Consider the following 22,944-nt stretch of genomic DNA (forward strand, 5'->3'; position numbering starts at 1 on the left):
CTTCATATAAGCTGTTCAAACCTGGAATCATTTTCATGAACCTCCTTTGAACCCTGTCCAGCTTCAGTATATCTTTTCCAAGATAAGGGGCCTGCTTGCAATACTCCCAAGTGAGGCCATTACATTACAAATTTGCAACATTACATCCTTGCTTTTATATTCTAGTCCCCTTGAAATGAATGCTAACATTGCATTTACTTCCTCACCACAAACTCAACCTATAAATTAACCTTCAAGGAATCCTTCACAAGGACTCCCAAGTCCCTTTGCGCTTCAGATATTTGTATTTTGTCTTCATTTAGAAAATAGTCAACCCTTTCACTTTTTCTACCAAAGTGCATGGCCATACACTTCCTGACACTGTATTTCATCTGCCACTTCTTTTCCCATTCTCCTAATCTATCGGTCCTCCTTTAGCCTCTCCACTTCCTCAAGCTACCTGCCCCTCTACTTATCGTTGTATCTTTTGCGAACTTTACAACAAAGCCATCAATTCCATCATCCAAATCATTGACATATAATGTAAAACTCTAATTTACTCCAATTTCATTTCATAATTGTGTAAAGGGTTTCTTATGTTACTGCGTACATTAATCAAAATGGCTTCTTTGTTAATAAAAGTAGGGATGCTTCTTTGTTATGGTAACTGGTGAGAGAGTGCTTTCTCTTGCAGCTTGTTTGGGTTATGATTACTGATAATGAGAATTGTATTTATTTGTTAACCAATTGGGATAGATATTATTCTTTCTTGTGGGTCTGTGAGCTGTGGTTTCGCGGGTCTTTGGGGAGTTGGGGAGGAGATCGCGAGGAAGGTGGATGGTGCTGGAGGCGCTCTGGTCGATCACCAAGGGTGGTCCCAGGCGTGCGGGTCGTGGAGGTCGGAGAAGGTCAAATAGTGGACCGAAGACTTCGATGGTTGAGCTCCAACGATTGTGCACTAATTGACTGAACCCTGATAAATTCTGACGCCTTTTCTTTCCTTTCTTTTCTTTCATATATATTGTATTGCTATTAATCACTTAGTTCTAGTAAGATTTATAAAGTGTATTCTGTAAACGTACATGGTGTGCGGTTTGATATTGTGTGTGTGAGTTTGTATGAGTGTGCATTTCACAGCATCCATGTATACGGGAGGCGCGGTTTGGTGGGTGGATGAATTTTCCCTTAGACATACACCAGCCAACTGCGTGAGGGTTAAAATTGTTCTCAGTGTTATTAATTATTGTAATTTTAAGTCATTATTTACTTTAATAATTTTTAAATTTCTTTGTTTAAAAGCTTAATATTTATTGATTGCTTTGACAGGAGACAAGTCTTTACCTGAAGCATTGCCTTCTGTCAAAGCCTGTGAACAATATTTGAGGGTTAGCCTGCAGTCTATTTGCTATATTTCTTGTTATCTGTTTGCTATCTGGATGATGTAAAATAACTCAAGGATGCTGCATTCAAGCAAAATTAGTTCCCCACGTATGGACCATGTGATGGTGAGTGTGGGTGGTAATTTGGGCAATATACCAGATCAACCAAGTTCCTCGCTAGGTTCTTCCTGTGTACTTCTCAATGTGGAGCTATAACTTGCTCTGAATGGTCATCATTTATGCTTTGGTTTATTTTAATTATCAGGTTAGGAAAGCTAATGTGATCTATTATGATTCTGGTGCCAAGAATAATTCCGCCTAAGGAGTAATTGTTCAGCAAAAGTAAAGCTTCTATTTATACAAATGTTCTCAGTAAAGAAACAAAACTCTGAATTTTATACAGGAAAAATGAAGACAAATATGGGTGTAAACAATGCTTAAATTGCTGGAAATATTCAGTAAATAAAGAAGCAATTAAGGAGAGTGAAACAAAGGAAGTTTGAAGTTGATCACCTTCAAGTGGAATCAGAAAATATTGGCAATTTAACTGGATTTTAAGCAACTACAGGGTGATAAAAGGATGAAATAATGAAAGGTAAGGTCTCTTCAGTCAGAAGCCAGGAAAAACCAAGTAAACAAAGAAATTAATGCTCCAAAGGAGGTGCTGTAGAAAGTAGTTTTGATTAAAAGCAATAGTACATCTTGTAGATGGAATACATGCAGATATGATCTGTCGATAGTGGAGCAAGCAAATGTTTTGGTGGAAGTTTGTTATTGAAGTATCTGGAGAGCAGTCTGCAGAGCATTTTTTTTTACAGCGCTTTGTCCCAGGTCCTTTGCTTTTATTATGATTGTATAGTTGATATTTTAGACTTAGGAAATTTGAAGATCATGTTAAAGAAGTAAGCTTTAAATTGCAGGAAGGCATCATTGAAAGTAAAAAAAAATCTATAGTTGCTGTAAATTTGAAATAAAACAAAATGTTAGAAACACTCAGCAGGTCAGACACCATCTGTGGAAAGAGAAACAGAATTAATAATTCAGGCCTGAGACATACTGGCTGATGGATTCAAACCTGAAATATTTAACTTAATTTCTCTAATGCATGGGTGGTAAACAGCTCAATCAACACAAATGTCAATGTTCTCTGAAAGTTTATGGAGAAACTGAAGGAATAAATGTCTACAAACCCTGAAATCATGTGATCAGGATTTAAATGCAGGAAATAGTAAAAGCCCTGAGCAGGTCAGACAGGAATCAGAACATGATTAGGAAGTAGCTAAGACATACAATGTAAGTGAAATAGGTTTTTCCCAGACTCTGTACAAGTTAGTTTAAAACTAAAGTACTCTATGAAGTTCCACCGTAACAATACAGAGTAGAAGCATTCGATAGGAGTACGGAGACTGTCTATGATGTACCTCAAGGTACAGATACTTTGCATTGCTGGGCTTATATTTTTGTACAGAGTTAGAGGGTGGATTCCATTGGATTTCCCACAGGAGGATTATAGGAAGTCTAGCTAGAGTGGTTCCTTAAAGTTGTCATGGTCGGGGAAGTAGGGGAGATAAGCTCCCACTACTTATAAAATGTTACCAATGGCGTGCATCTCAAATAGCCTTTGACAATCAAGTTCAGCTCCTGGACTTAACATGTGGCTTAGCTACTAAACCCAATGTAACCATTTTTACTGACAGGAGAAGGGACAAAGGGCATCTTAAACCAATCACTTCAGGGAGGTGGGTCTCATCAGCCCTGGTTGGAAGCTCAACTAGGAGAAGGAAAACTCTGATTTCAAATCTCCCACTACCTTGTGGCTATAGCAATCTCATGGGGGTTTACTTCAGGAGTAAAGCCCGAGGGAAAAATTGGAACTGGAATCCCAAGAGTAGTCTAACATTGAGTTCAATGCTGGCTGGCAACTCCTGTGACTCCACTGGTGCCGAGCTGTATCGGTCTCTGCCGTTTCTTTGGATTCATCAGCTGCATGGAGAGGGGGAACCTGCTGCATGGGTAACAGCTTGCTGTCTATATTGTACTGCCTTGGCTTGCGTATCATGTAGATAGCTAGGATGCAATATCCATGATCGACCACGACAAACGGAGGGCCTCAACTAGAGTGAATGGCAATAATCAGGAGTCTTAGACTTCAATGATGATGGAAGAGTGAGGCAGTAGATGAGGAAGAACACTCTCACTTGGAGAGCTGGGCTTTGGAATGCTTTGCCTGAAATAGCAGAAGACATAGAAAGAGATTGGATAATTACCTGGCAAAAGAACTGGAAAATCATATTGGGAGAGACAGCCCATCTTTGGTATGCAAGGGATGGGCTAAGTTCTTTTCCTCTGTTGTTTCTTTGATCATACTTGTACAGCTAGAATGGAGATAATTAATATTAAGCCTTACTGAAACTGTGTAGGAAACAGAAGAATGCGAGATTGGAGTGGAATTTTGACAGTGATTGGGAGCTCATTTTTGCTCTTGAGAATTGAACAAAGGAGTTCCGCAATGCAACCAGACGATCTGCAGTTGCATCTCAGTTGAACATCAGAGATTGTGTTACAAGCAATGAATATCCTGAGAGGTGAGGAGGAATTTCTTTAGCCAGAGGGTGGTAATCTCCACAGATGGCTGCGAAGGCCAAGTCATTGGGTATATTTAAAGTGGAAGTTGATAGATTCTTGCTTAGTAAATGTGTCAAAGGTTACAAGAAGAAGACAGGGGAGTGGTGTTCAGGGGTATAATAAATCACCCATGATAGAATGGTGAAGCTGACTCATTAGGCTGAGTGGCCTAATTCCACTCCTATGTTTTATGATAATATAGTGAAAGGAATACAAGTAACCTGGAAGGGATATTTGGTTTCCTGGTTGTTGGAAGGGGAAACATTAAAATACAGGCACTACATATTCAGCAATTAGAAAGCAAAGGGCGATGGAAAAGAAACTGTGAGGGTATTGATGCTGATTGGTACTGATTTAATGAACCAAGAGATCCATAATTCATAATCCATGATCAGTGCTGTTTTGATCTAGTGACCCAGTAAAGTACAAGAGATCCAGGTATGACCTCCAGACAGCTATCTTATGTGAAGTGGCAGTTCCAAATCAAACATGAATCACAGAAGGATGCTCAATGGCTGTGGCATTGCTTGAATGCTATTGTTTCTGACAAAGCAAAACCAAGCAATGTATTTGAAGCAAAGTTTCAATCACAGATAAGCTCAAATCTTTTATGTTTGCTTTGACCGACAAAACATGGGGGCACCTTCTTGAACTTCCACAGCCCCTAACGACCCTGTGATTTCAGTCCCTGAAAGGAGGGTGAGCCCATGGAAAGCTTTTGCTATTCTTTTCTTTTACATAACTGTAGAAACTCTTAAAATCTTTCTTTATACCTGTATGTTTCTCACTAATCTATCTCATTTTGTTTAGACTTTTTTAAAAACAATATTTTGGATCAATTTTATTTTGAGAAAAGGAGGTGAATACTATTCTGCTCTTCAGGTGCTCTGTAATTCAACATGACCCTCTAACTCAACACAATATTCCATTCTCTTCTCATGCTCTTCGATACCTTTTGCAACCTTGCATTTGTTATGTACGTATATCAGTGACTTGGCCTCCACAGAATTTTATTGTAGGGAATTCTGTAGACTTACCAGGTTTTGAGTGAAGAAATTGATTCCTCTTAATTGTCTTATCCCATATCTCAAAGCTGTGACCACTTTGTCTAAAATACTACACAGGAGATATACGAGGGGTGATTAATAAGTTTGTGGCTTAAGGTAGAAGGAGTCAATTTTAGAAAACCTAGCACATTTATTTTTCAACATAGCCCCCTCCTACATTTACACACTTAGTCTAGCGTTCTTGGAGCATACGGATCTTGGACCTCCAGAAAGTGTCCACGGATGGGTGATTGATAAGTTCGTGGCCTAAGGTAGAAGGAGATGAGTTATACAGCTATCGTTACATGCACATGCAGGTCAACTCTTTGAGTGATTATGCAGAAAGTTTAAATAACTCATCTCCTTCTACCTTCTATCATGTGCCTTGTTAACTGTTTGCCCCATCAGTGACTGGTGTCCATAAACGTACCTCTCTTTCCACAGTCTCTAGCTCATGAAAATATTAAAATACAACTCATATTCTTGCTGGTTTACTCTATTACTGGCTTGCCATCTGGTCTACGACAACTAGTATTAAAAAGTTGTTGCTCCCGGATTTACATTGGATTATCAACATTGAACATATAGCTTAAATAGGGAATACAGATCAATGTAGGAATGCGATTGTATTTTATTAATAAGATCTTGTATCTTAGTATGTTGCCATTTAGAGAAATGCCCAATGAGTGAAGTTGATAACAATGAGAACCCTGTTGGTGTGGCAAAGGACTAGGGCATGTGTCCCTTATGTTAGTAGAATTTTGAGATCTACTTGTATATTAAAACCAACTCTTATTTGTCACAATGCCAAGGTACTAATCCAAGCAAGTCATAGAGGCAAAGAACTCTACAGCATAGAAACAGGTGATTTGTTCAATTTGTCCATGCTGAACTATTAAGCTGCCTAGTTCCATCAACCTGCACCCAGTCCATAGCCCTCCATTTTCCTCCCTCCATGTATCGATCCAAATTTCTCTGAAATGTTGAAACTGAACCCATGTCCACCATTTTAGCTGGCAGCTTGTTCTACAAGCTCACCACCTGAATGAAGATGTTCCCCTTAAACATTTCACCTTTCACCCTTAATCCATGACCTCTAGTTCTAGTCTCACCCAACCTCAGTGGAAAAAGTCTGCTGACATTTACAACATCTCTACCCCTTATAATTCTGTGTGCCTCCATCAAATCTCATCTCATTCTTCAATGCTCTAGGGAATAAAGTTGTAACCTATTTAATCTTTCCCTATCATCCAAATTCTGGCAAAATTTTTGTAAATTTTTTCTGTATTCTTTCAGTGTTGTTGATATTTTTTCATGTAGTTGGGTGTCCAAAACTGCACACAATGCTCCAAATTAGGCTTCACCAATGTCTTGTACAACTTCAACATAACATCCCAATTCCTTTACTCAATACTTTAATTTATGAAGGCCAATATTCCAAAAGCTTTTTTTATAACACTATCTACTTGTGACAACACTCTCAAGGAATTATGGATCTGTATTCTCAGATCCTTTTGTTTTACTGCACTCCTCAGTACCCTACTACTCACCGTGTAAGTCCTACCCTGGTTTGTCCTCCCAAAGTGCAACACCTCACACTTGTTTGCATTAAATTCCATCTGCCATCCTTCATCCCATTTTTACATCTGGTTCAAATCCTGCTGCAAGCTTGGAAATTCTTCCTCACTGACTACTATACACTCAGCCTTGGGGTCATTGGCAAATTTACTGATCCAGATTGTTGATATAGATGATAAACAACAATGGATCCAGTACCGATCCTCATGGCATACCACTAGTCACAGGCCTCCAGTCAGAGAGGCAACCATCTACTACCACTCTGTGGCTTCTCCTGTGAAGTCAATGTCCAATCCAATTCACTACATCATCTTGATTGCCAACAGATTTACCCTTCTTGACCAACCTCCCATGCAGGACCACCTTGTAAAATGCCTTGCTAAAGTCCATGTAGGCAACATCCACTGCCTTGCCTTCATTAACTTAGTTGGTTACTTTTTGAAAAGCTCTTTAAGCTTTACTAGAAACAACCTTCCACACACAAAGCCATATTGATATACCTAATCAGTCCCCGTCTATCCAAATATTTATATATCCAGTCCCTTAGAATACCTTCTAATAACATTCCCCTACTTATATCAGACTTACTGTCCTATAATTTCCCAGCTTATTCCTACAGCCTTTCTTAAACAGTGGAACATTTGCTCTCCTCCAATCCTCTGGCACCTCACCCGTAGCTAAGGACATTTTAAGTATCTCTGTTGTGACATTTTCCTTAACTAGTAATATCACCCTTCTCTCTTTAATTCCCCCCTCTCCACTCTATCATGTCTAAAGCAGCGGAACCCTGGAATATTCAGTTGCCAATCCTGCCTCTCCAGCAACCAAGAGTCACTAATGGCTACAATGTCAAAATTCTATGTGATGATCCTAGGGCCGGATTTTAGGCAGGGCTAGGCTGGGCTGCAGCCCAGGGGCCAGAGTTGCAGAAGGGCCCAAAATAGGTAGCTATCATCATGGTGGACAAAAAAAAATGAGAGTGGAGCACAAAAAAGAAAAAAAGAAACAAAAAAAAGAGGACCCTGAGAAAGAAGCATTAAAAAAGACATTGAAATTGATAGAATTTTTAAAACCTGTCCTCGATGATGCAGCAGTACCATTGTTCTTGTCACAGTCTGAGACAGGTGGACAAATGGAGACTTGGTCAACAGCTAGCGCCAGCACAGGACCACCATCCTTGCCACAGTCAGCAGCTAACGTTGAAGAGGCAGAAAGCATGACTTTGGGATTCCCAACCACAGAGGCCTCCAAACAACCAAGTCGGGCCGCCATTAATGTTAATGTTACCGCTACTGAGGATCCTTACAGCACTGATCCTGCTCGCTGGGGAAAGGAAACGCTAGATAATTCAGTCCGAGCATACTGGGCTAAGAAAGGGCCAGAATCCTGCCAGAATAAAGATGTGGATAGCAAAGCTTTGGAACGAGTATACAAACAGCAGAGACGTTTTTTCTCCAAATTTCACTTCAAACGCAAGCTGGTAAATGGTTAGTACATATCAAGGCAATGGCTCTTACATTCCCATTCCACCGGCTGTGTGTTTTGTTTTGCATGCCGCATCTTCAGTGATGGTAACTGTCAGTCCATCTTCGAAACTGGCTTTAGCGACTGGAAACATGCCGCTGAGCGCATAGGAGAGCATGAAAATAGCGAACACCACAGGAAAACGATACTGACCTATGTTACACTACCATCTAACAGCGGAAAAATAGTGTGGTAACTTCTACTTTACAAAAAGACCACTCGATAACTTGATGGCCAAAAGAGCATCTTTATCTGGGACGGCAAATGATATTTACAATACCGAGGCTTCCAGGTACCTCGTGCGGCATGGGTGGAGGACTATATACAATGCATACTAGGAGTAAAAAGAGCGGAAGTAAAGACCCCGCCAACCCCGGATCCCGCCTCTTGCTACCAACAGCTCCCCGACTAGTATTAACTTACTTTTAATAATACTCACATTACAACACTTCTCTCCCTTTAAAATCCAACATTCCCCAAATATAGAACTGGGAAATAAAAACAGTGGTATCATTAGCAACAGGTTACCAATACAAAAACACCTAAAAAACATGGCAAATTCAACGTTCAATCTAACAACAAAAGAAACTATCCAATCAAAGATTCAGTCTGTCAGGAGGTTTGCGAGTGTGCTGCGATCTACACACTACCCCCGGTGACCCAGCAGGCACCGCTGGTGAGGATGTTTTGGGTGGATCTAGTGTTGGGAGCACGAGAGGGGTCTGTGTGTCCGCGTAAGAATGTCTATCCTCTTCAAGGGACTCTGCCCCCTCTGCCACTGTGTCTCCCTCCAGCAAAGTCACTGGTGGACGTGCTTTCCTTGTATGCATTAAGTGGTCATTGCTCCTTAACTGTTTTGGACTAGTGAGCTTCTTTAAAATTGGAGGCAAGCTATTCTCAGCATTATTGGGATAAACGGCATCTGCAGGTTTGCCACCTAGCTTGGAACGCACTGAAGAAGGAACTTTGGTTATTGAACCATCGTCACGACCGTGGCTCAGAATAGACCCAATTGCAAATTTTTCATAGAGTTCCTTGTTGTAACTTGGAACTATCTGGAGTTCAACAGCAGGAAATCGCAATGCGTTTCAGAAAACCTCTTGTGCTTGAACAAAGGTTTTGTCTGTTAAATCACAGTCATTGATTTTGATGATACATTCATTCTCCTGGAGCAGGTTCTCTTTTCTTGAACGGCTATTCTCTTCAATACCACAAATACTCAGGCCAAGGAATCTTCCACTCAGCATAGATTTAAAAGGCACTGATGCACCATCAATAACTCTCTGAGACGTGAGGCGAAATATCAGCTTTTATTGACTGGAAGAAAGAACAAGCAGTAGTTGACCACCATACTACATCCTGGAGACTGAGGGCAGGGCTCTGGCCTCAATCGCCTTTATACCGGGGTCTGTGGGAGGAGCCAAGGTCAGTGGTCAGCAGGGGGGGGTGTGTCCAGACAGATATATATAGTTCACCACATTCACCCCCCCCTTTGTTTTAAAAGAGAGTCCCCATGGGGCGAAGTTTCTTACAAGTATATTTACAGGTTAAATCTATCAGGTGGTCGAATCTGTCGCTGCGATCTACGTAGCACCAGCTGTGAATCCACAGGTGCCGGTGGTGATTGCACCGGAGCGGTGGTTGTGCTGGTTCTGGCCTAACTGGAGGTGTCAGCCCACTAGGCGTCAGTGATCCCTCATGCGCTTGCGAGACGCCCGGTATAGGAGTGTCGTGAGGAGTCTGTGTAGGGCTCGGTGTGCGCAGTGTCACCTCGGGTACAGGGTTCATAGTTACCGTGGAGTGTTCGAGGTAGTGGTCTGCTGCTCCTGCGGGCACCAGGTCACGGATGGAGACCGTGTCCTCCCGCCCATCAGGTAAGACCACGTAAGCATACTGGGGGTTCGCATGTAGAAGGTGAACCCTCTCGACCAGCGGGGAGTATTTATTGCTCCTCACATGTTTCCGGAGCAGCACTGGCCCTGGGGATGTCAGCCAAGCTGGTAGGGTGGTCCCAGTGGCAGACTTGCTGGGAAAAGAGAATAGGCGCTCGTGAGGGGTGTCATTGGTGGACGTACATAACAGGGAATGGATAGAGTGGAGTGCCTCGGGGAGGACCTCCTGCCATCGAGAGACCGGCAACCCTTTTGACTTAAGGGCTAAAAGTGTGGCCTTCCACACTGTGGCATTCTCCCTCTCCACCTGTCCATTTCCCCGGGGATTATAACTCGTGGTCCGACTAGTAGCAATGCCCCTAGCCAGCAGGTACTGGCGCAGCTCGTCACTCATAAAGGAGGACCCTCTATCACTGTGGATATAGCAGGGATATCCGAACAGAGTGAAGAGCTGGCGCAGGGCTTTTATGACGGACGTGGCAGTGGTGTCGGGGCAGGGGATGGCAAAGGGGAACCACGAGTACTCGTCGACAATGTTGAGAAAGTAGACATTGCGGTTGGTGGAGGCAAGGGGGCCCTTAAAGTCAACAGTCAGTCACTCAAAGGGGCGGGTGACCTTGATAAGTTGCGCCTTTTCAGGACGGTAGAAGTGCGGTTTGCACTCAGCACAGACTTGGCAGTCCCTGGTCATTGTCCTGATGTCCTCAAGGGAGTACGGCAGGTTCTGGGCTTTCACGAAATGGTAAAATCGGGTGACCCCTGGGTGGCAAAGATCTGCATGGAGGGTGTATAGCTGGTCGAGCTGTGCGCTGGCACACGCTCCCCGGGATAGGGCATCAGGGGGCTCATTGAGCCTTCCAGGCTGGTACAGGATATCATAGTTGTAGGTGGAGAGTTCTATTCTCCACCACACAATTTTATCATTTTTGATTTTGCCCCGCTGTTGGTTGCTGAACATGAACGCAACTGAGCGCTGGTTGGTCAGCAAGGTGAACCTTTTGCTGGCGAGATAGTGTCTCCAGTGCCTAATAGCTTCCACTATGGCCTGGGCTTCTTTCTCCACCGTAGAGTGCTGAATTTCAGGGCCTTGAAGGGTATGAGAAAAGAATGCTACTGGCCTGCCTGCCTGATTGAGGGTAGCAGCCAGCGCGAAATTGGAGGCGTCACTCTCTACTTGGAAGGGAATGGTCTTGTCCACCGCATGCATCGTTGCTTTGGCAATGTCCCCTTTAATGCAGCTGAAGGCCGTGCAGGCCTCAGCAGAGAGGGGAAATGTGGTAGACTTGACCAGGGGGCAGGCCTTGTCTGCGTAATGGGGGACCCATTGGGCGTAATAGGAAAAGAAGCCCAGGCACCGTCTGAGGGCTTTGAGGGTGGTGGGAAGAGGGAGTTCTAACAGTACGGTCGGAATCAGGGCCAATGACCCCGTTTTCCACGACATACCCAAGGATAGCGAGTCGGGTGGTTCCGAACACACACTTGTCCCTATTATAAGTAAGGTTCAGGGCTTTGGCCACTTGGAAAAATCATTGGAGGTTGGCGTTGTGATCCGGCCGCGGGAACCGGCGGCGGCGGGGTCTGAGGTGTCCACGAAACCGGCGGGGAATCGCGCGGCTGGACAGCGTCAGCGTTGTGCAGAGCAGCCTTCAGCGTGTTGGCCATCTCGATCGTCGAGCGTAAGGTAAGATCGGCATTTTCCAGCAGCCGCTGGTGCACGTACACTGACCTGATCCCCGTAACAAAGGCATCTCATACAAGGAACTCCACATGTTGTTCCGCCGTGAGAGCTTTGCAGTCGCAAGTTCGCACAAGTGTCTGTAGGGCTCGGAGAAACACGGCGCTCGACTCTCCAGCCCGCTGTCACTGGGTAGCTAAGCGATGTCTTGCATAGACGGTGTTCACCGGCCGCAGGTACTGTCTTTTGAGGGCATCCAGTGCCCCTTCGTAGGTCGGAGGTCTCTGATAAGTGAGTAAACTTTCGGGGTGACCCTCGAGAGGAGAATTCTGTGCATAACAGCGGGTTCAGTTGCACTAACCTCCTCCAAGTATGATTTGAAGCATGCAAGCCAGAGTTCAAAGGCAAGAGCTGCTTCAGGGGCTTGGGGGTCCAAGTCCAATTTTTCCAGACGTAAAATACTTTCCATGTTTTAAAACTTCCAGTCAATAAAATTGATGCACCATCAATAACTCTCTGAGACGTGTGGCGAAATATCGGCCTTTATTGACTGGAAGAAAGAACAAGCAGTAGTTGACCACCATACTACATCCTGGAGACTGAGGGTAGGGCTTTGGCCTCAATCGCCTTTATACTGGGGTCTGTGGGAGGAGCCACGGTCAGTGGTCAGCAGGGGGGCATGTCCAGACAGGTATATATAGTTCACCACAGGCACCACATGTATTCCCAGGGGGCCACTGCCTCCAGAAAATTCTACTTTCTTTGTCAAATCACTTAGAGTGCTTTCTGAATGCTTGTCTGGTGGTCCTGGAGGCTCTGTTCTTACACCGTCTGCGGATGCCCCATTTGCTACTGTTACAATTGGCTTCACATGCAGGTTCCTGTTAGCGGGATCATCAGGCTAAGATGCACCTTGCTGTAACTGGGCAGGTGGTACAAGAGCTGGGTCACTGCTTTGCCGTACTAGAAGTGGCGTGCTGGCTTTCAGTGCCGAGGGGGTAACTTCAATTGCTCCTGTAATCGGCTGAAGAGCCGCAAGCTGCACTGCGAGCTCACTCTCAAATGTGTCCGGACTTTGTCTGTCACTCACATTGCCATCGGCAACTTCATCTGCACGCTGCACCTCATGCTCTTCTGTCATGTGTGCATATTTAAATTCATGCCAGTTGAGCCGGATTTTGCAAAGCCAATCGCGGCCCAGAAGACTGGGCCCACTGCCCTTAGCTATCACCAGCCTGGCTTCAGCTTTCTGGCCCCTGGCCGAAATATCCACATAAAACACCCCTAAATGAGGTATGGGCTGCCCTGTATAGGTCCTGAGTTGGAGCTTAGATGGTCTGATGGGAGGCAGGTTGAATCCCCATGTCTTCCTGTATGTCTCTTTACTAATGATCAATGCAGTAGCCCCTAAATCAATCTCGAACTTAATGTCCTTTCCCTTGAATGTGACTGTGGCATAATATGGTTCAGGTGGTCCCTCATCCGTTTCCACCTCAAACATGTTGTTGGCACACGCTGCCTCTTTGTCTGATTCCTCTAGGTGGTGTGTGGCTGCCTGAGTCTGTTGAGCTTTCCCCTGCCCAGGCTTAACCTTACCTTTTATGCTCATGCACTTTTTTTAACTAAATGTCCCTTTTTGCTGCAAGTATGGCAGACAGTATCTTTGAATTTACAAACATTTGCATTGTGTGTTCCTCCACACCGAAAACATTCGACCTGCTTTGCCTGTTTACCAGTCTCCCTCCTGACTTGGAGCACTGCCGTCGACTGCGACCCCCCCATATCCGTTCTGTATATCCTTGGCATTATCAGCAGCCATCTCCATGCCTCGGGCAATCTCTAAGGTTTCCTTGAAAGTCAACGGTGGGGTTTCCCCCAACAAGCGGCGTTGTACAGCGTCATTATTAATGCCACATACTAATCTGTCACGGAGCATGTCATCCAACATGGCTCCGAAATCACAATGTTCCGACAGCTGCCAAAGCTTGGCCACAAAACCGCCCACGGACTGACCTGGCTTCCGGACATGGCTGTGAAACTTGAACTGTTGAACTATCACCGAAGGCTTCGGATTGTGGTGGTTCCCCATGAGCTTGACCAGTTCGTTGTATGGAATTTCTCTCAGTTTCCGCGGTGTAGCTAAGTTTCGTATCAGCTTGTACGTCTTTGCCCCACACACACTCAGGAGAATAGAGCGCTTCTTAGCCTCCTCAGTAATTCCATTAGCACAGAGAAAGTAGCTCAACCTTTCCTCGTACTCCGGCCACTCCTCAATTTGCTCGTTGAACACACTGACCGTTCCGAACGTAGCCATCCGAACACAAGGCTGCTTGCCCGCTCACAGCTCCTGATCGAAAACGGGACCAACCCGTCCACAAAACCAGTTTACCTTGTCGCCAAAAATACGTGGTAACTTCTACTTTACAAAAAGACCACTCGACAACTTGATGGCCAAAAGAGCATCTTTATCCGGGACGGCAAATAATATTTACAATATAGAGGCTTCCAGGTACCTCATGCGGCATGGGTGGAGGACTATATACAATGCATACTGGGAGTAAAAAGAGCGGAAGTAAAGACCTCGCCAACCCCGGATCCCGCCCCTTGCTACCAACAGCTTCCCGACTAGTATTAACTTACTTTTTAATAATACTCACATTACAACAAATAGATACGGAATTGCAAAAACAGTTCGAGTCAGAGTGTTTACTGGACCGATGTATTGAGAGGAGTGGTGGCGGTTGTGAAGTTTTTGGTCGAGAGGGGACTGGCTATCAGAAACTCCAGTGACATATTTGGCAGGCCTGATAACGGCAACTACTTGGGCATTCTAGAGGTAATAAGTGAGTTTGACCCGTTTTTGAAGGCGCACATACAGAAATTTGGAAATGCAGGATCAGGCACCCCTTCATATCTTTCACCTAAAACGTGAGGAGTTTATCGAGCTCATGAGCTATCGAGTTCTGTCAGAGATCGCCAGTGAAGTCAAAAAGGCCAAATACTTTTCTACTAGCATTGATTCAAGCACAGATGTTACACACATAGATCAGCTCACATTCATTTTACGTTATGTGTCAACTGATGGAAACATTCAGGAGCGATTCTTACGATTCCTGCCCATTGAGAGTCACATAGGGGAGGCTTTATGTGAGTCTGTGCTCAAAGTTTTAGGAGAGATGAATATTGACATAACTGCAGGGGGCAGTGCTATGACAATGCTGCAAATATGTCCGGTGCATACAAAGGCTTACAATCCCGCATCAAGGAAATCTATCCACTTGCTGAGTGGGTTCCATGTGCAGCACACACACTGAATCTCGTTGGAATCAACAGTGTCAACTGTTGTGTTGAAACAGCTGACTTTTTCAGCTTCGTGCAGAATGTGTTCAACTTCTGCTCCAAGTCAACTTCTAGGTGGAAGCTGGTGACCGCAGGTCTTCAGCCTAATGAGAACAAGCGCATTGAAACTCTGAAGTCTCTGTCTCATACTAGATGCACATGCTGAAGCCACACTGGTATTGTGCAGAAATTAAGGCAATATTCAAGATTTGTTAAAGAGCATTGCAGATGACATTAATCAGAATGTGGCAACTAGAAATGAAGCAAAGTCACTATACAAAAAAAATGGACAAGCTTAAGATAACTTTTCTGAGCAAATTGTGGCATTTCTTTTTTCAGTGCTTTGTAAGTACAAGTGTTGCATTGTAAGCTGTAAATCTAGACCTGTGTAATGCTGTGGATTTGGTGAGATCACAAGCTTGCGTGATCAATTTGATACTTTTGAGACCCATGCTAAAACTATGTCTCCAACAGTCTCACAAATGTATAAAGAAGACGCCCAATGCCAAAGAAAACGTAAAGCCTTTCTGGGTTAGTATGTGCTAGATCTTATTTTTTGAAAAATTGTTGAAGTATTGTCAAGTTTCCTAGTTTGCCATAGTGCTATCTCTCTTGACCTTTTTGTCTCTCATTTCCATTTTACTTTCTCAGAACACATGGTTGAGAAAAATACCTAGATAAAAATGCTTTGGCATTGTTTGAGAAATAAGGCCTATGGTATGTGCAGCAATAGCTAAATAAAGATTTAAGACTGGGTACATCATACTTTGTCTCCCTCATAACTTTACCATGCCAACTAAGCCTAGGTCAATTTTTGAGTGCTTTAGATGCTGTCCTTCAAACTAAGAATCTGCATTACTTTCTGTCCTCCCTCATAAGGCCTGTGAATTTATAGCCTACGTATTGTACTAAACCAATGTCTTGGTCCACAGCTTTGATATTTAGATCAGTACCACCTTTGCTCTTGTTCTTGCCTTTTGTTGCATCTTATGGTGTCAGCTGGGGCCCATCAGGATGATCCACATCCTAAACTCATCTGCTTATTCCTACAATGCTCCTTGCATTGAAATATACATAACTCAGAACATTAGTCCCACCGTGCTCAGTCTTTCAATTCCAGACTTTGCATTTAGGCTTAACAACATCTTTCCCCATAACCACTCCACTACCTGCTCTGTGCTCTGGTTCCCATTCCCCTGGAAATCCAGATTAAACCCATGCCTCTCTCTTGCAGCACTAGCAAACCTTCTCACAAGGGCATTAGTCCTTCTCCAGGTTCAGGTACAAACTGTCCCTTCTGCATAGGTGCCACCTTCCTTGAAAGAGAGCCCAATGATCCAAAAATTGGAAGCTCTCTCCCCTACACTGTCTCCTTAGCCATGTGTTAAACTGAATGATCTTCCTATTTTTGGCCTCACTAGCATGAGGCTTAGGCAGCAATCCTGAGATCACAATCCTGGAGATCCTGTCCTTTAATTTAGCTCCTATCTCCTGAACTCACTTTTCAGGACCTCATCAGCCTTTCTATGCATGTCATTGGTACTGACGTGGACGGCAACCTCTGGCTGTCCCACTTAAGAAATCTGTGGATCAATCATGAATTCCCAGACCCTGGCATCTGGGAGGCAACATACCATCTGGAAATCTTGTTCCAAAACATCCAAAGCAGCATGCCTGTTGTTGAGGAACAGCCACCGAGGTACTCTGTTCTGGCTGCCTATCCCATTTCCCTTTCCTGATGGTCACCTAGTTACTGGTGTCTTGCATCTTGGGTGCAACTACCACCCTATATATCTTGACTTATCAGCTCCTCAGCCTCCCAAATGATCTAGAGTTCATCCAGTTCCAGCTCAAATTCCATAACCCGATCTGTAAGAAGGTACAGCTGGATGCACTTCTTGCAAGTGTAGTTGTTAGGGACATTAGAAGTCTCCCTGCTTTCCCACATCCTGCCTGGCATCCCCATGGTTCTAATTCTACAATAAGAAAGAAGGAAAGAAAAATTAACTTAAAAAAATCTACAAATAACTTTCACCTCTGTTTGCTGAATGAAGCCTCTATGAGCCTAAGCCTGATCTGACCATTTGAACACTGACCCACTCACTATGGCTACTCCCACAATGGCTTATTATTGTAGTATGTACTAAAGTACAGTGAAAACCTTCTGTTTCGCATGTCATCTTGAAAGATTATGCCATGAGTGATTACATCAAAAATAATAAAATGTATACTATAGTTTTGCAGTTACAGAAAAAGTGCAATGCAGGTAAACAAAGTGTAAGGACCACAATGAAGTAGATTGAGAGATTAAGAATTAATCTTTTAAAGTATAAGAGGGCCATTCTATTGTCTGTTAACAATGAAGATAGAAGTTGCCCTTGACTCTGGTAGTTTCTAAACCTTTGTATATTTTGCCCAATGGGAGAGAGGAAAAGAAAAAAATGATTGGGGGGGGGGGGAATGAGAGGATCCTTCATTATATCAGCAGCTTTCTTGAGGCAGTTGGAAGTGTAAATGGAGGGGAAGTTGGTTTGCATGATGGACAGCACTGCATTTGCAACTCTGCAATTTCTTGCAGTCTTGGGCAGAGCAGTTGCTATACTAAGCCATAATGCATCTGAGGGATGCTTTCTGTCTTGCATCTATGAAAGTTGGTAAGAATTATCAGGAACATGCTGAGGAAATAGAAGTGTTGGTCTGCTTTTTGGCTATAGCATCTATATGGCTGGACCAAATCAATTTCTCGGTGATGTTCAGACTGAGAAATTTGAAGCTCTCAACCATTTCCACCTCAGCACCATTGATAGAGACAGGGGCATGTATTACACCTCACATCTTGAAGTCAATGACTGGCTCTTCCACTGAGAGAAGGATTGTTGTCTTGATACCATGCCTCTAGACTTCCATTCCTGTATTCCATCTCATTGATGTTTGAGATCCAGTCCACCACAGTGGAATCATCCACAAGCCTATAAATGGAGTTTGAGTGGAATTGGGCTACAAGTCGTGGGTGTATGGGGAGTAGAGTAAGGGGCTAAGGATGCAACCTTGCAGGACAATGGTGTTGAGGGTAATCACAGTAGAGGTGCTGTTACCTGTCTTTACTGATTGTAGTCTGTTGATCAGAACATTGCAGAGGGGGGTGCAGAATCTTATGTCTGACAATTTGGAAATGAGTTTGAGATCTATTTTACTTGTTTGGACATGAGCAAGTATAGTAAAATAATTGGATGCAGATTTTGTTTGAAGACAAAATATTTTGTTAGATATATTTGGATTCAAGAGTAAGATAATGGGTGAGGAAGTTGAGAAGTGGAACTGATATCTCATTGGTCATAGCCTCCCATTTGAGGAAGGCTCTTCTATACTTCTTATGACTTTCTTGGGAAGTGAGGATTTATGTGTTGTATCTTTGAAAATGTGACCCTAATTGCCATAGTGATTCCTGAGATTATCAAACCTTGTATCTGATTTTATGTTTAAAGTTACTTCAACCCTGTAACTTTAAGTGTCATTAGTAGCGATATTTTTGCAGAAAGGTAGCTAGTTGTTTATTACAATTATGGCCTTGACTATAGAACATAGAACATAGAAATCTACAGCACATTATAGGCCCTTTGGCCCACAATGTTGTGCCGACCATGTAACCTATTCTAGAAACTGCTTAGAATTTACCTACTGTATAGCCCTCTATTTTTCTAGGCTCTATGTTCCTATCCAAGAATCTCTTAAATGACCCTATTGTAGCCGCCTCTACCACGGTCACTGGCTGTGCATTCCATGCACTCATCACTCTCTGTGTTGAAAAACTTACTCCTGATATCCCCCTAAACCTACTTCCAAGCACCTTAAAACTATGCCCCCTTGTGTTAGCCATTTCACCCCTGGGGGAAAAAAGCCTCTGGCTATCCACATGATCAATCATTTTATACACCTCAAACACGAGGAAATCTGCAGATGCTGGAAATTCAAGCAACACACACAAAATGCTGGTGCAATGCAGCAGGCCAGGCCTGCTCTATCAGGCCTCTACACAGCTCTATCAGGTCACCTCTCATCTTCTATTGCTCCAAGGAAAAAAGGCCAAGTTCACTCAACCTTTTCTCATAAGGTACGCTCTCCCATCCAGGCAACATCCTTGTAAATCTCCTCTGCGCTCTCTCTATAGTATCCACATCCTTCCAGTAGTGAGGTGACCAGAACTAAACACAATACTCCAAGTGGGGTCTAATCAAGGTCTTGTGTAGCTGTAGCATTACCTCATGGTTCTTGAACTCAGTCCCATGGTTGATGAAGGCTAACACACCATACACTTTCTTACCAATGCTGTCAACCTGTGCAGCAGCTTTGAGTGTCCTACGAATGCGGACACCAAGATCTCAATGATCCTCCACACTGCCAAGAGTCTTGCCAAAATGAACCACTTCACACTTTTCTGGGGTGGTCCATTTGCCTCCTCTCAGCCCAGTTCAGCATCCTATTGATATCTTGCTGTAACCTCTGACAACCCACCAGACTATCCACAGCACCCCCAAATTTTGTGTCATCAGCAAACTTACTAATCCACCCTTCTACTTCCTCAGCCAGCTCATTTATAAAAATCACAAAGAGGAGGGGTCTCAGAACAGAACTGGTCACCATCCTCAATGCAGAATATGAATCATCTACATCCACTCTTTACTTTGTGTAGGGAAGCCAATTCTGGATCCACAAAGGAAGGTCTCCTTGTAACCCATGCCTCCTTACTTTCAGAATGAGCCTTGCACGGAGAACCTTATCAAATGCCTTACTGAAATCCATATACACTACATCCACTGCTCTACCTTCATCAATGTGTTTTGTTGCAACCTCAAAGAATTAAATCAGGCTCGTAAAGCACAACCTTGACAAAGCCATGCTGACTATTCCTAATCAGATTATGTCTTTCCAAATGCTCATAAATCCTGCCTCTCAGGATCTTCTTCAACAACTTGCCACTACTGAAGTAAGACTCACTGGTCTACAATTTCCTGGGTTATCTCTGCTCCCTTTCTTGAACAAGGGAATAACATTTGCAACTCTCCAATGCTCTGGTAATTCTCCTGTCCCTATTGATGATGCAAAGATCAACACCAGAGTCTCGGCAATCTCCCCCCTCGCTTCCCACAGTAGCCTGGAGTATATCTCGTTCAGATCCAGTGAGTTATCTAAATTACTGCTTTTCAAAAGCTCCAGCACATCCACTTTCTTAATATCTATATGCTCAAGCATTTCAGTCTGCTGTAAGTCATCCTCACAATTACAAAGGTCCTGTTCCTTGGTGAATATGTAAATTAACCTTGAACTTCTTCATCTGTCTCAATGCTGGGTTGCCAGATGTTCTAAAAGAGTATGTCAACAGTTTTTCTCTTTCTCTATTTTAAAATATATTTTATTCTCTCTTCAACATTTCTGTCATCCTCTGGTTTAAACAAGCCGGATATCTCCCCCGCCCCCAGATCTGTTTGTCAACATCATGACCAAAATTAGGCACTTTCATAAAAGTTGAAGGCAAAAGTACATAACCATTTGTTTTCCCTTTAAGTTTATCAAATCCACATGGACAGCTTGACATAAAGGATGAATGTTATTATTAATTATGCTGATATTCCCAAACCCTACTTTAAGGTGCATCTTCAATCTTGTTTTAGTCTCCAAGAAATGTGTGCTTTTTCTGGTTATAAAAAGGATATATGTCTGTTCCTTTAATGATATAGAAACTTTGAAAAAGAAAATCATGAAAAAGAAACAAATACTGGCCTCAACAACTATATTGAACATCACGGAAACTCATTGGAACATTTTAGGAGTAAATACGTAATTATTATATGCTAATAAACAGCATAATCAACAATGTAATCTACTATGCTAGAATATGCTTGAAAGCCTTATTATTCTGTGAATAGTATTGTATTGACACTTGCTATTTTAATTAAAACATCCAATATATGAATTCAGTAGGTTTTCTTTTGAGAGGCGACTGTCTTGGATGAAGAGGTAGCTTATTTTGAGGCAACTTACTATGAGTTTAAAAATAATACATCATAATGAATTTCTTTATAATTCATCTTTGGGATTTGTATTCTGGCATTAGTTCCTTTTAATGGCATTTTTTTCAAATTGCTTGGAGTCATATTCATTTTTTAGGATTTCTTTATTGTATTCAATGCAATATGTATAGGTTGAGTAAACTGGAATATTTTGGATAGTAGGTCTGCTGAATGTCTAATGTTAGTATGAAATGCATTCTGTTTATATTACTCAATATTATCTATATATTCCATGAATAATCACACATTTGTGATAATTTACAAATAAGAAATGAAAAGGTTTTCCAGTCAAAAGATCATGTACTAGGTTGTTGGAGACTCCTTCCAAATTTGTTTAACCTCTAGAGGGAGATGAATAGCCACAAATGAATCATTAAATTTTGCCTGTATCCCTGAAAAGGTAATTGCTCAAAACTTAATTTAATATTGAATTTACATCCTGTCCTCTTCTTTTGACATTGACATTATGGATTATGCTTTGTATTTTTAGTAGAAATGTAGATTTTTTTTCTTTTTAAGGATTAAGGAAGTACTAGAAAAAAGAAACATTGCATGTGGGAATTTATCTCACTGATATATTGTATCTAATAATTTCACAGATTCACTTTTTTTTTGCTTAATAGCTTGCCGCAGAAGTCGATTTCTTGTTATCAGCCTGACAATGACTGCAAATTAAAAATATTGCAGTTCTGGAGAAATATTAACTCTGTTTCTCTTCCCACAGATGCAGCCTGACTTGCTGAGTACCTACTACTGCACTTTCTGTTTTAACTGCATATTGTTATGAACAGAACTGAATCAGATCAAGCAACAGCCCTTTCTTTTTTAGTGATCATGAATTCTAGTTTACAATATGCTCCAGTTAAATTATTCTATTTTTCATTTTCTTTTCATCAGACAGTTGAATATGTAACATATCTTACTCACTTGGTCATCTTTTCCATTCTACTTCTGAGTAATTTTCACATATTTCTTGGGAGATAAAACGGCTGCACTTCCCCCTTTGAAACTTAAGTAGGTCACTTCTAAGTACGTGCTGCCATATGCAGAATCTCAACATGTATTGAGTGACAGATATTACCGTGCTTGCTGCCTTATTCCATCTAGATGTAAACTTGACTTGTTTTAGTCTTTGTAGTTGTGTTTAATTGTACAAATTGTAAATAATGGCTGCTTGAGTTATTGCCACATGTTAGAAACCTGGCATAATCAACATTATATACATTGGCAAAAAGAATAGTATTCTTAAAGGGAATTGCATTAACATACTATTATAATAACATAAAAATATTACATGACTTGCTAGATTCTCCAGAAAAAGTACAAAATGGGAGACCCCACTGGTGTAGGTAGGGTTTCCAAGCCCGTAGAATTTTCAGACTAAGGAAATTTAATAATCATTTAAATATTTTTAATCCATTCTTGAGTAATTGAGTTTTTATTTTACTATTTTACTTTTTTAAAAATCGTATGCTTCAGTTTAATAGTAGGTAAATGTCTTTGTCAGATAAGAAAACTGCTAAAAATCCTTGTCCCATTAACAGATGCAAAATTCTGTCACTAGTTTTTCCTTCTATGAAAGCTTTTCTGAGGCATGGCTGTCCATTATGCTTGTCCGTTTGAATCACATACTAAATGCATTTGATTTAGTGACCATATTGTGATACCACATCACCTTGTATTTTTAGACAAAATAAATGTGCTGTAAGTGAATTAATATGTGCACAAGGAATTGTATATCATAGAATATGAATGATAACATAGAAGGTAAATCAATGTAGTGGCAGTTTAGACAGGTTTTTATCTAGATCCAATGGTAATCCAATTTCTCAGGACGTG

The 22,944-nt window shown here is 42.3% G+C and overlaps 1 protein-coding gene across 2 annotated transcripts in view; it reads left to right on the plus strand.

The window, feature by feature from the left end:
* Nucleotides 1–22,944, plus strand: part of nlgn1 (neuroligin 1) — a 627,813-nt gene that overhangs the window by 12,460 nt on the left and 592,409 nt on the right. The gene's annotated exons all lie outside the window — the stretch shown is intronic.

Source organism: Hemitrygon akajei, chromosome 3, assembly GCF_048418815.1.
Source record: "Hemitrygon akajei chromosome 3, sHemAka1.3, whole genome shotgun sequence".
Taxonomy (NCBI): domain Eukaryota; kingdom Metazoa; phylum Chordata; class Chondrichthyes; order Myliobatiformes; family Dasyatidae; genus Hemitrygon; species Hemitrygon akajei.